General features: G+C 47.7%; 1 protein-coding gene across 1 annotated transcript in view; it reads right to left on the bottom strand.

The window, feature by feature from the left end:
* Positions 1-12,496, bottom strand: part of FBXL16 (F-box and leucine rich repeat protein 16) — an 81,604-nt gene extending 69,108 nt beyond the window's left edge. Inside the window, exon 1 of the mRNA XM_034783713.1 lies at positions 12,041-12,496. The gene's annotated coding sequence lies outside the window, so the exon portion shown is untranslated. The remainder of the gene's footprint in view (positions 1-12,040) is intronic.
* Positions 12,497-13,014: the final 518 nt, after the last annotated feature.

Genomic DNA, 13,014 nt, shown 5'->3' with positions numbered 1-13,014 from the left:
GAGACTAACAAATTTATTAGAGTATAAGCTTTCGTGGACTACAGCCCACTTCTTCGGATGCATACAGAGAGGAATAAATATTGAGGAGATATATATACACACATACAGAGAGCATAAACAGGTGGGAGTTGTCTTACCAACTCTGAGAGGCCAATTAAGTAAGAGAAAAAAAACTTTTGAAGTGATAATCAAGATAGCCCAGTATAGACAGTTTGATAAGAAGTGTGAGAATACTTACAAGGGGAGATAGATTCAATGTTTGTAATGGCTCAGCCATTCCCAGTCCTTATTCAATCCTTTGTTGATTGTGTCTAGTTTGCATATCAATTCCAGCTCAGCAGTCTCTCGTTGGAGTCTGTTTTTGAAGTTTTTCTGTTGTAATATAGCCACCCACAGGTCTGTCATTGAATGACCAGACAGGTTAAAGTGTTCTCCCACTGGTTTTTGAGTATTATGATTCCTGATGTCAGATTTGTGTCCATTAATTCTTTTGCGTAGAGACTGTCCGGTTTGGCCAATGTACATGGCAGAGGGGCATTGCTGGCACATGATGGCATATATCACATTGGTAGATGTGCAGGTGAACGAGCCCCTGATGGTATGGCTGATGTGATTAGGTCCTATGATAATGTCACTAGAATAGATATGTGGACAGAGTTGGCATCAGGCTTTGTTACAAGGATAGGTTCCTGGGTCAGTGGTTTTGTTCAGTGATGTGTGGTTGCTGGTGAGTATTTGCTTTAGGTTGGGGGGTTGTCTGTAAGCGAGGACAGGTCTGTCTCCCAAGATCTGTGAGAGTAAAGGATCATCTTTCAGGATAGGTTGTAGATCTCTGATGATGCGCTGGAGAGGTTTTAGTTGGGGGCTGAAGGTGACAGCTAGTGGTGTTCTGTTATTTTCTTTGTTGGGCCTGTCTTGTAGGAGGTGACTTCTGGGTACTCGTCTGGCTCTGTCAATCTGTTTTTTCACTTCAGCAGGTGGGTATTGTAGTTTTAAGAATGCTTGATAGAGATCTTGTAGGTGCTTGTCTCTATCTGAGGGATTGGAGCAAATGCAGTTATATCTTAGAGCTTGGCTGTAGACAATGGATCGTGTGGTGTGTCCTGGATGGAAGCTGGAGGCATGTAGGTAAGTGTAGCGGTCAGTAGGTTTCCGGTATAGGGTGGTATTTATGTGACCATCGCTTATTAGCACAGTAGTGTCCAGGAAATGGACCGCTTGTGTGGATTGATCTAGGCTGAGGTTGATGGTGGGATGGAAATTATTGAAATCATGGTGAAATTCCTCAAGGGCTTCTTTTCCATGGGTCCAGATGATGAAGATGTCATCAATGTAGCGCAAGTAGAGTAGGGGCGTTACTTTAACCTGTCTGGTCATTCAATGACAGACCTGCGGGTGGCTATATTACAATAGAAAAACTTCAAAAACAGACTCCAACGAGAGACTGCTGAGCTGGAATTGATATGCAAACTAGACACAATCAACAAAGGATTGAATAAGGACTGGGAATGGCTGAGCCATTACAAACATTGAATCTATCTCCCCTTGTAAGTATTCTCACACTTCTTATCAAACTATCTGTACTGGGCTATCTTGATTATCACTTCAAAAGTTTTTTTTCTCTTACTTAATTGGCCTCTCAGAGTTGGTAAGACAATTCCCATCTGTTTATGCTCTCTGTATGTGTGTATATATATCTCCTCAATATTTATTCCACTCTGTATGCATCCGAAGAAGTGGGCTGTAGTCCATGAAAGCTTATACTCTAATAAATTTGTTAGTCTCTAAGGTGCCACAAATACTCTTGTTCTTTTATCACCTACACAGTTATTTCCCATTTTTGTATTTGTGCATTTATTTGATTTTTCCATCCGAAGTATAGTACTTTGCATTTGTTTTTACTGAATTTATTTATTGATTTCAGGCCAATTCTCCAATTGTCAAGTTCATTTTGAATTCTAATCCTGTCCTTCAAAGTGCTTGCAACCTCTCCCAGCCTGGTGTCATCTGGAAATTTTATAAGCATGCTCTCCACTCCATTATCCAAATCATTTATGAAAATATTGAATAGTAGCAGACCCAGGATTGACCTTTGTGGGACCCCACTAGATACATCCCCCAAGTTTGAGAGCAAACCATTGATAATTATTCTTTGAGTATGGTCTTTCAACTAGTTGTGCACCCACCTTATAGTAATTTAATCTAGCCCAAATTTCCCTAGTTTGTTTAGGAGAATGTCATGTGGGACTGTGTCAAAAATGTTCCTAAAATCAAGGCATATCATATGTACAGCTTCCCCCACCCACTAGCATAGTAACCCTGTCAAAAACTTAGTAAGAATCACAGTATCAAAGACTCACAAAGGGCTAGCTCCTCCGCTGGTGCTAATCACATAGTTCAATTGACTTTAGTGCAGCTGTACTGATTTTACATCAGCTGAGGATCTGGGTCCAAGTGTTTAACACACCCAATATTTTCAGTGGATGGTGGAGCTGAGATGCCAAGTTTGAAACCAGAATCAGGTCTGAATCTGAACCTTCTTCCCAATGTTCCAGAGCATTCTGGATATAAAGGTCCAGGTTGGGCCTATTGTACAAATAATAGCAAGCTGCCAAATCCAGAGTGGAATGTCCTATGAGTTCAGGGGTCTCTGTTCTGGTACTGGGGCTCAGCATCCACTGCTGTAAAGCCATCTGCTAACCAGCTGTCTGGAGACCTCCTACAGACACGCTGATTTTTGCACTGGGGACTATTTAGCCTGCATTGCACTTTGCACCCTGCAGACCACCATGGGAATGGCACGGCAAGACGGATCCCTGACCATAATAGAGGCAGCTGACAAGACTCAGAGTGCTGGGTATAAAAAGTAGACAATTCCCAGACAAAGCATGATGGCCAGAAAATGTCTGGTAGCTCATACAGCTAGTTGCAGAAATTTGGCTGACCAGAAAATCAAATCTTCCAAACTCAATCCATGCCTTGGAAATAAGGCAGTTCCTTCTCCGCTCTCATGCCCAAATCACTTGCCCAATGCACAGACGAACTGGATCAAATGGCTCATTTGAGGGGAGTTTTTTTAAAAGATAATCCATGTTTCTTGTTCACCACAGTCTTACCCTGTTTTCTGCCTTAAGCTTACAGTGTGAGGTAGCATGGTCTAGTAGTTAGATCAAGGAAGTGGGACTCAGAAATCCTAGGTTCTAAGTAACTGACTCATTGGGTGACCCAGCACAAGTCACTTACCAACTTAATGCCTCTGTTTACCTATCAGTAAAATAGGCATAACAATGGTGATGCCAGCATGATGCTGGGGCACTGTGCTGACAGCAGTGCAGTCCTCTGCATAGAAAAATGAGGTCCAGGGTACAAAATCTCCCTCAACTCAATAAGGAACCCCACTTCACATCCTGTCCTAAACTGTTTTATGGGATTGCAATGTGCTGTTAAACAGTTGTGCTTCATTGCAGATGGACCGCACATTGCTAGTGGAAGAAATGAGCTCCATGTGTAGTGTCTCTCTCACTCTCGGATCCTTTGGATCTGTAAATGCACTATCATTATAGCCATCCACATTAACTAGCCATCCCCATCCCCGTAACCACTCAGCCAGTCAGTCACACTTGCATTAGGCTGTGATCTTCCATATTAACCAAAACCTCTAGCTCACCCTGCAAGTCTGCCATGCTTCTTGCGTTGCGATGAGGACATTTCGGATCATGTGATATCCTACCTTCAAGAGCGAGACTACACTGATTGTCCAGTTCCTTCCCTTTATCTTCTGCCCATAAACCATTCTGTCCTATCCTCCCTGTTTCCATGACTGGTGTAATCCCTCTTTCAAGACCTTCCCCAGTACCCTTTCTTTCCAGTTTAAAAAACCCTCCTACAAGAGTTTTGCCTATTGGCTTGAACACAGGGGAGGGACAAATTCTCTGCTGGTGTAAACAGCCATAGCTCTGGAGCTTCACCCATTTGCACCAGCAGAGAATTTGGCATAGGCAGTTGGCTTCCCATGTGCCCCAGTGGAGGTAATTCCAAACAGTCCCCTTCTCTCCAGAAGGAAGCCCAGTGGTCCATTCATTCAGCCGCCTCTTTCTTCTCCCCCATCTGTATTCGTGGGGATTTTTTTTGTAGTTTCACCGGACAAGTGACTGCCACCCAGATCTTCTCAGTCCATCCTCTTCCCTCCTGGAGAACAGCTCATTAGAGGCAACTTGTACTCCTCCATGGTGGAGAAGAATCCTCTGCAAATCCCCAGGGCTCCAGGAGGGACTGGCAACTCCAGAAACTAGCAAGGGTTTAATCTGCAGCCCAGTGGTAAAGTCAAAACTCAGCTTCCCAAGTCTGCCCTTGGAGCCCTCCCCATAGGGGTTGTTAAGAAAGGACAGAGCATCCAGAGAGAAATTTCCAGCAATTAGATCAGGCTGGCCAGTGCTGGTGGAGTGCTGCAGAAACACCAGCCAAGTTCATGTGGATCTGCCCAGCTGGGTTCTGACTCGCTTGCATCTTGAGGGATGGCTCATAGGAGCAAAGGGATTCACGTGGGTCAGGAGTATACGTGGGCAAACGAGTATTTGTTATTAGTAATCGCTACCCATTAGTCATCATTCAGATCCTTCACTCTCCTTTTTAAAAAGATTCCACATGTCCAGTCAGGTAGCAGAGGTGATACCACATGACCCTAACAGCACAATGAGAGTAGCAAGGCTCAGAAATCATCCATGCGAAATGGTTGGCAAATGCTATTGAAGAATGATGAAGAAAATCTGGCTGATGATTTGCAAAGACCCAAGGAAAAAAGAGGTGATGTTTGACAGATAATGTACTTGAAGTGAATAATTCTGCCAGCTCTAATGTAGACCTGGTGTCTGTGTGTGGAATGACACTGACTTCAGTGGAGTCACACCCACTCCTACAGGGTCTGAAACTAGCCCCAAAAATCCCCTTATCCCATCTCCACCCTCACGCCACTTAACTCCCTATGCGTCGTTCACTTGGTCCTTCATCCCCTCTCCTGATCTTCCTGCATGATTTTCAGTCTGTCTGTCAGTGAACTCAGACCCCTAACCATTGTGTAAATGGAGATCCAGATCTGAACTTTGCCGGTTTGCTCCATCTCTAGTGTGTGTATATATACACAGGGAGGTATGGGGTGGTGTGTCTGTGTGCATGGAGGTGTATGCACAGACTGTGGAAGGGTTTCTGCACCATGAAAGTGTGTGTACATGGGGAGGAGCGAGATGGGATAGGGTGTGGTTTCTATGTGTTTGCATGCAGGTGGATGCATGCATAAGGGGTAGGGATGGATGTGTATATGTATGCATGCAGCGGGTACAGGCACTGTGTGTGTGTGCATACATGCAGTGGGAGGAAGGTGCATGCACACATGGGGGTTGGGGGAAATTCTCTGGCCCTGGCATTATTTACATGAATGAATACTTCTTTGCTTCTGGTCCTCCTCACAGACACCCATAAAAGTCACGTGATTAAAAAGGCTTTAGGAGAACCTGCAAAGAGTCACCCCACTGCTAACTGATCAGACTGACAGTCTAAACTAGCCAGATCCGGCCCTCTTCTCAGCTCTCTATCTACCTATCTTCCAACCAGCCAGGCAATTTTCTACTGTGCCCATCACTGAGGTTTCTGAATGCCTCAATAGGAACTACCTGGTACCTCGGAAATAGCATATTCTGCATTTCCCAGTTCCTTGGAGCCTACTTGCAGAGCAGGGGCTGCTGCATTCACTTCCCATGGAGACCAAACAATTTCTTCTCCCACCAGGGGCGGTGGAGGAATAGATAAATCCACAGGCAGCACTAGAACCAAAAAGCTCCATTACTATAGGCAGGAGCAAGCTGGTCTCCTGATCAAAGGACAGAGTCAGAGCAGGCAGCCATGAGCACTCTTTGAAGCCTTACAATATGCTACTCCATGTGGCTTGATTTGGTTCAGCTCAGCAAAATACCCAAACCACAGAGAGGTAAATAAAACTTCCGGAGATTAATAGGAATCACTGCATCTTCATAGCCTGATCCGCCACTGCCTCACACCTTGGGGAGTTACTCACACCCATGCCTATGGCTTTCCCTCCTCTGACATTCCTCTAGGTGCTGCAGCACCAGTCTTTTCCTCTACTATTACTTCTTTGGATAAGGCAAGCAAATGGCTTATTAGTCTATCAGAGGTCTTAAAGGGACACTGACAAGGTTGATTGGACCAAAGTATAACCTACCTCTCTGTCTCCTTGTGGATTCCATGCAATAATTTATATTTGCCTTTTATAATAATACTTTGCACATACACAGCACCTGCCTCTAGTGGAACTCGACACACTTTCCCAGGCACTAATGAACAAAGACATGCAACACTCCTGTGAATTTACCATCACCAAGCAGAATCAGCCTGTCCACCCTGCCCCTCACACAGACCCTTTCCTTCTCCTGGCACAGAATCCCACTAAGATGCATTGTTTCCCACGACTCAGTCAGACAGCAGGGATTATAGTCAGAGGCGACAGGGCCAAGATGCTGAAGGAAAGCAAAGCCAATCTCGAGATAGGAGGCCAAATTCATCCCTGATGTAACTTCTCTGACTTCAGTTACTGTTGGGGTAAATTTCGGCCCCATCAAACTACTAAGGGACCAGTTGTCAGAGGAAAGCTGTGAGGTAAAATAATGAAAAATTGATGCTAACAAAATTCCCACCCACTATAAAGCAATGTCCCTCACCCTCCTTGAGGGTGAGCAAAGATTTACACCAACAGTCCGAGAATGGGAGCTTGGCTAGTTCTTCTGAGTGCCACACAGCAGAGCTCATTGTGTGCCCAGCTGGGAAGTCAGCAGCAGGAGATTCCACACAGCAGTGTCCAGTCCTGGGATGCAGCAAGAGCTTCCCCACAGCAGCACCAGTGCCTTGCAATGGCAGCTAGAATGCCAGCAGCCTGAGCTATGACAAGAGCATCAGCTGATCTCTCAAAGCAGCCTCCAGTCAGTGTCTGTTTCCTCTCGCCAGCAGAAAGTGTTCTGCTGCAGTTCCTAAGATTTCCTCCTGCCCCAGCAGTGCCCTGGCAGAGTCTGCATTGGTTCCAAAAGGAATACTGCCTCATCCTCTCCAACACACCACCTAGTTCCTGCATGTAAGCCCTGGGCAACTCAACTGCCAAGCCTTGAGCACAATGCAAAATCATCAGTGTAGCGATGGAAAGCATGGGATCTGCTAGTGCAGGGCCCACAAAGGTAGGGATTAGAATACCAGGATTCATAACCCAGAATCTACACAGCAGGGGAAAACATCCCTGGGACTCAGATGCCAGCATTGGAGTCCAGCAGAATCCACCTCTCAGAGCCACCCTCTCTGAGTGCAGCAGGACCCAAACATCACTGATTTTCCACTGGCAGGCTCCAAGTGCAGCAGAGCACATGGGTGTTTGTGTGTCCCTGGAATGGCACGGAAAGATCAGGCTGTCTCTGCTGGAGCTGCCTGTTGATTTGAGAAGCTCTCAGGCTCACTCCACTCCTTGCCGGGTAGATGCACTGTGTCCCCAGGGACTGAGGGTGTGGATGGGTGTGTGTGTGTCTGGGAGACACTAACTCACCTGCATGCACATTTCACCAGAAAGTTGCACAGCTAGCTGTGCACCCATGGCGGTGTGTGTGTGTGTGGGTAGGGGGGACGACCCAAGATGTTGGTGATAACAATTAGAGTCAAATAATAATAGTACTTGGGCTCTCAGGTTATGCAAAGACTTTACAAGCATGAACTGATTGATCCTCACCCATGGCGGAAAGGAGCTAGCATCACCCCAATTCCGCAGTGTGGAATCTGCTAAAGCACAGAAGAAATGATCTGGGGATCTGAGTTCTTGATTCTGTCATTGGTGCCTGGGCCAAGTCACCTCCCTTCTCAGTGCCTCAGTGGCACTCATCAGTATCACAGGAAGGTGGATTCGCTGCTGTTTGTAAAGTGCTCTGAGATCCTCTGGGGGAAGACACTAGAAATGGGCAGGGTATTATTATCATGAAGTGACTTGCCTGATGTCCTACACCAAATCAGTAGCTGGCCTGGAACTCAAACTCAGGAATTCCTGGCCCCCAGCACTATTCTCAGCCCACTGCCCCAACCCTGGCTCTTTCTACTGCTCCAAGCATAGCCAGCTGTGGGAGAGAAGTGATTCTTCAAGTTCATGGCAATGAGGGGCTGGTGTGACTAGAGCTCCCATCCTGGCTCTTACTCAGCCAAGCAGAAGTGGCTAGTCCCTTGCATGATTTGCCTGAGATGAAGTGCAAGGCTCTCCATGCTCAAACTCTCTGGGCCCAATCCTCAACTAGTGTAAACTGGTATCACTCTGTGGAAGTCAGTGGGCTGATTTACACCAGCTGTGGAGCTGGACTGTGTCAGGTGCATGTCAGAGCAGGGAAGGAGTGGGGCACTTACACACCATCATACAGAGGGCTAGAGACGTGTGGGCTTATCAAAGTGGGTGCAAACCATGTGGGCAAAGCACTGTATGAGTCCAACAACCTTCCTAGCGGGATCTTCCCAAAGGATACGTCGCACTGCCGAGTTCACTGGAGTTACCCTCTCCAGTTACCCTAGCTCGAGTACAAACTAACTCTCCACCCTGGCCCTGCACTCACATGTGTGGTGCTAAGAGTTTGGGGGCATGCCTCCTAGTCCTTTGCTCTGTGGAATCATGTCCATTCTGGGCACATGGAGGGAAGCTGTGGGAAGGCACTGTAGGGCATGCACTCCTCAAGGGGCACTAGCCTGCAGCCACATTGCAAAGTGGTCGTGTTAGCTGCTGATGAGCTTTAGCTACAGCCCCTGATGGGCCAGCCATCACCACACTTGAGTGAAGGGGTTTAGAGTGTGGACAGGACTAGAGGTAGGGGCAACACTTGAGTTATAACTCAAGTTGCAGTGAAGATAAGCCCAACGCATCCAAATGTTTCTGCCTCTAGCGTCAGAGCCAAGTGGAGAAACCTGCAATTACATCATGTATATACAGGGAGTAGGGGAATCAGAGGCACAAACTGAAGAATAAATGGCTTGGTGCTCCTGCTTGAGAAAAACATGCCCAGCCCCACAAGCCAGTCCTGGGCCTAACAGAATGTTGCTGTTTTGCCTGACCTCCCAGCATACCCTGTTTGATTTTCCTTAGGGACTTTCCTATGCCCCTATAATGGCACTGCTGGCACTGCCCATCATCCTGCGGACATTGCTTTCAATGTGTCTGCAAGTCTCCTGCCTCCTTCTCCAGCCCTGACCCTTTCAATGGGTTTGCACCTTTGCTGTCCAGGGTTGGGCTCCAGTGGGGACAGCAGAGCTGGGCATGACAGGGCTGAAAACACCATGGACTCAGGGCAGCTGGGGACAATGTGAACATCATCCCAGAGAGCAGAATTCTCTCTCTCTCTCTTCCTGTTACCTTCCCTCCGTCTTTCCCTCTCTTTTACCTTCCCCCTGCCTTCCCTTCCATGCCTCAGCTGCTCCTGCTCTATTCAGCATCTGCCCTGAGCTCCCAGAAGGTGGATTTCCCTTTAGGTCAGGACCAGAAGAAAGGGTCCCTGATGTCACAGTCCTGGATGATGGCCTTAAGCAAATAGATACAGCAGACATGACACTGAATGTAAGCAGCCCTGGATCTATAGAAGTAGGATGGTTACAGAAAAGGCTGCTGCTTTACCAAATCACCTCTGTTCCCCCCACTACACCCCTCCATACACAGTGGCCTGTTCTTAGGTACACCAATTGCAACTACATGGGTTTGACTGGGCTCACCCAGATGTTACCAAGAGTGGAGTTATCCTACACTTAGCCTGCAATTATGCAACTAAAGCAATGTGCTCTCCAAGAGGAGGGAGGATGGGGGAGCTGGGTGGGAAGGCCAAGCCACTGGGACACCTGTGGGGGTTAAACCCAGCACCTTGAATGGGATGAATCTGCAGTAACCACCTGCACTCACAGGAAGGGTCCAGAGATGAATTAGTAAGAAAGGCTGGCTCAGGCTTTGAGCCGTGGGGATGAAAGTCAACCTGTGGAACTCTTTGCCAAAGGATGTTGTGAAGGCTAAGACTATAACAGGGTTCAAAAAAGAACTAAATAAATTCATGGAGGATATGTCCATCAATGGCTATTAGCCAGGATCCTCTGTTGGCCAGACGCTGGGAATGGGCAACAGGGGATGGATCACTTGATGATTAGCTGTTGTGTTCATTCCCTCTGAATCACCTGGCATTGGCCACTGTCGGAAGACAGGATACTGGGCTAGATGGACCTTTGGTCTGATTCAATATGGCCGTTCTTATGTCTTTCTCTCTCTCTCTCCACTACCCTTTCAGTGTGAAAAGTTATGCCCAGGCCAGTGGCACAAAAGCTCCTGCTGCAGCCAAGAAGGCTAACGGCATTTGTATAAGTAGGGGCATTGCAAGCAGATCGAGGGACGTGATCATTCCCCTCTATTCGACATTGGTGAGGCCTCATCTGGAGTACTGTGTCCAGTTTTGGGCCCTACACTACAAGAAGGATGTGGAAAAATTGGAAAGAGTCCAGCGGAAGGCAACAAAAATGATTAGGGGGCTGGAGCTTATGAGGAGAGGCTGAGGGAACTGGGATTGTTTAGTCTGCAGAAGAGAAGAATGAGGGGGGATTTGATAGCTGCTTTCAACTACCTGAAAGGGGGTTCCAAAGAGTATGGATCTAGACTGTTCTCAGTGGTACCAAATGACAGAACAAGGAGTAATGGTCTCAAGTTGCAGTGGGGGAGGTTTAGGTTGGATATTAGGAAAAACTTTTTCAGTAGGAGGGTGGTGAAGCACTGGAATGGGTTACCTAGGGAGGTGGTGGAATCTCCTTCCTTGGAGGTTTTTAAGGTCAGGCTTGATAAAGCCCTGGCTGGGATGATTTAGTTGGGAATTGGTCCTGCTTTGAGCAGGGGGTTGACTAGATGACCTCCTGATGTCCCTTCCAACCTCATATTCTATGAAAGGTTCCATCTTCCCATGCTGCCTCTGACGAGCCTCTGACTCAGTGTGCGACAGCCAGGCAGGGGGCTGAGTCCCTGAGCAATCTCTCTGCTCTTACACTCCTCCGCAGAGTTTGTTCCAGCGCCCCCTCCCCACAATCAAAACTTTCTGGTGCTTCAATGGGCCAGCTGCACAGACTTCCTAAAATTTCTATGGCCTGACAGCCCGTTCCACCTACAGGAGTCACACAAGCCAGCCGGCCTCCAGCCTAAAGCCAGCAGCAATGCCCCAGCCTTCCCTCTGGGCCCAGATTTCTCTTTGGCCATAACACCTCCCACACCTCCTCCCTGACACCAGTGGGCAGGGTGAGGTAGTGGGGTCCATAACAGCCAGCCAGGAGGTTGATTCGCTGCCACTCTCTCTGGTTCACTGGCTTGAGCAATTCACAGCCAGAGCATGGCCGAAGGGAACAGCACAATGGACAATGATCCTGAACAGTGCTGAGGAGCAAGAGAAACCCCCTCAGCTGGGAATGCCCACTAGCATGCTCTGAGCCACTGGCCCAGCCATCTACTCCACCCCAAAGGATGCTAACCCAAATGGTCTCGGGGGGCTGAGAAAGTGAAGCATTCAGCACATTGCCAACCACACGAATCACAGCATCGGCCTCAGGTCTATGGAGTGAACAAATAAATAAATAAATCAACCGCAAACCACTGGCATCTGGGAATTCAGCTTCCACCATTTCTATTCAATGCAGAGAAAAAAGAGGCTGACACCAAAGCATTTCCCCCAGCCAGTCAGAGAAGCAGCACGGGGCACAGCAAAGAGCAGTGTATTGGATGGAAATGAATGGAGCCTAGTTCTACTAGAAAGGTGATGCTTGCCTGCCATTATAGAACCCAAGCTCTATGAGGCAATGATCATCAAGGAAGGCTATAATTGTATCTTCCCTGTTTCTCATTGTAGCACCGAGCCGCATCCCTCTGGGTGGGATGTTTTCCTAGGGACATCAATACAAACTGACATAGGGAGCTTTGTGTGCCAAAGGATCTGCAGCGAGATACAGCCCTTACCTCCAGCGGCTGCTTCCAGCTCATGCCATGCCTCCTCGGGAGCTGCTCCTCCTTTCATGTGCAGAACAGCATCAGGAGAAGAAACAGAACAAATCACCCACTCTGATCTACACCAGCCCCCAGCCGGGGTCAGACACAGGACCGGGGAGCTAGATCCTCCCACACAGCGTCGTTAGATCAAGTCTTTCAGAGAAGAATCCGCCACTCTGATGTTTTGCAAAATAAGGGTGGGAGAGAATTTGTCCCACCAAAAAAAAAAAAGCAAGCAAGCAAGACAGCAATCTCAGGGGACTGAAATACACTTCCCCTCCTCCCCAACAAACCCGGAGCTGGTATCCAGAGAGCACGATCTGAAAGATGCAAGCTGTCTCACACGCACTCGCTGGCATGCGTGCACACACACACACACACACACACACACAGAGTGTCGTAGACCAAACCCAGTTAAAGAGACACAGCCATTATTATCATTAATGCATGACTGCAGGCTGGCTAGTCTCCCTCCTTCTCTCCCCCCCCCCCCCCCCCCCCCCCGCCCCAGCTAGGAGCCTCAGAGATTACAACCATTCACTGAGGGAAACATCCAGGATTAGGATTTTTATTGGCTTCCCCCCCACTTCCTTTATTGCCCTCTTGAGGTCAATCATACGGACTTGCATTTGCAAAAAGACAAAACAGCTAGATAGGAGAAAACTAAGGTGATAGATAGATAGATAGATAGATAGATATTTTAACTCTGAATATTTGGTTTTGGACTCAAAGCACCTGGTACTCCCCTCTTTCCTTTCGGGGCACCAGCACTGTGGTTTCAATGTAACCCTTCCCCGGGTAATGAAACAGGCAGCTTGTCACGAGCTCCCGTACATAGCAGGGTTAGTGGCGAGTAGCTGAGCTGTTGTGACTCACATGAAATGTATGAGATATTGGTGCTCCCGATGAGTCCTTCTGGGTTGTCATTGGCATGACGTGCCCAG

The sequence above is a fragment of the Trachemys scripta genome, chromosome 10, assembly GCF_013100865.1.
Source record: "Trachemys scripta elegans isolate TJP31775 chromosome 10, CAS_Tse_1.0, whole genome shotgun sequence".
Classification (NCBI taxonomy): Eukaryota; Metazoa; Chordata; order Testudines; family Emydidae; genus Trachemys; species Trachemys scripta.
This window is presented reverse-complemented; position numbering and strand designations above follow the sequence as displayed.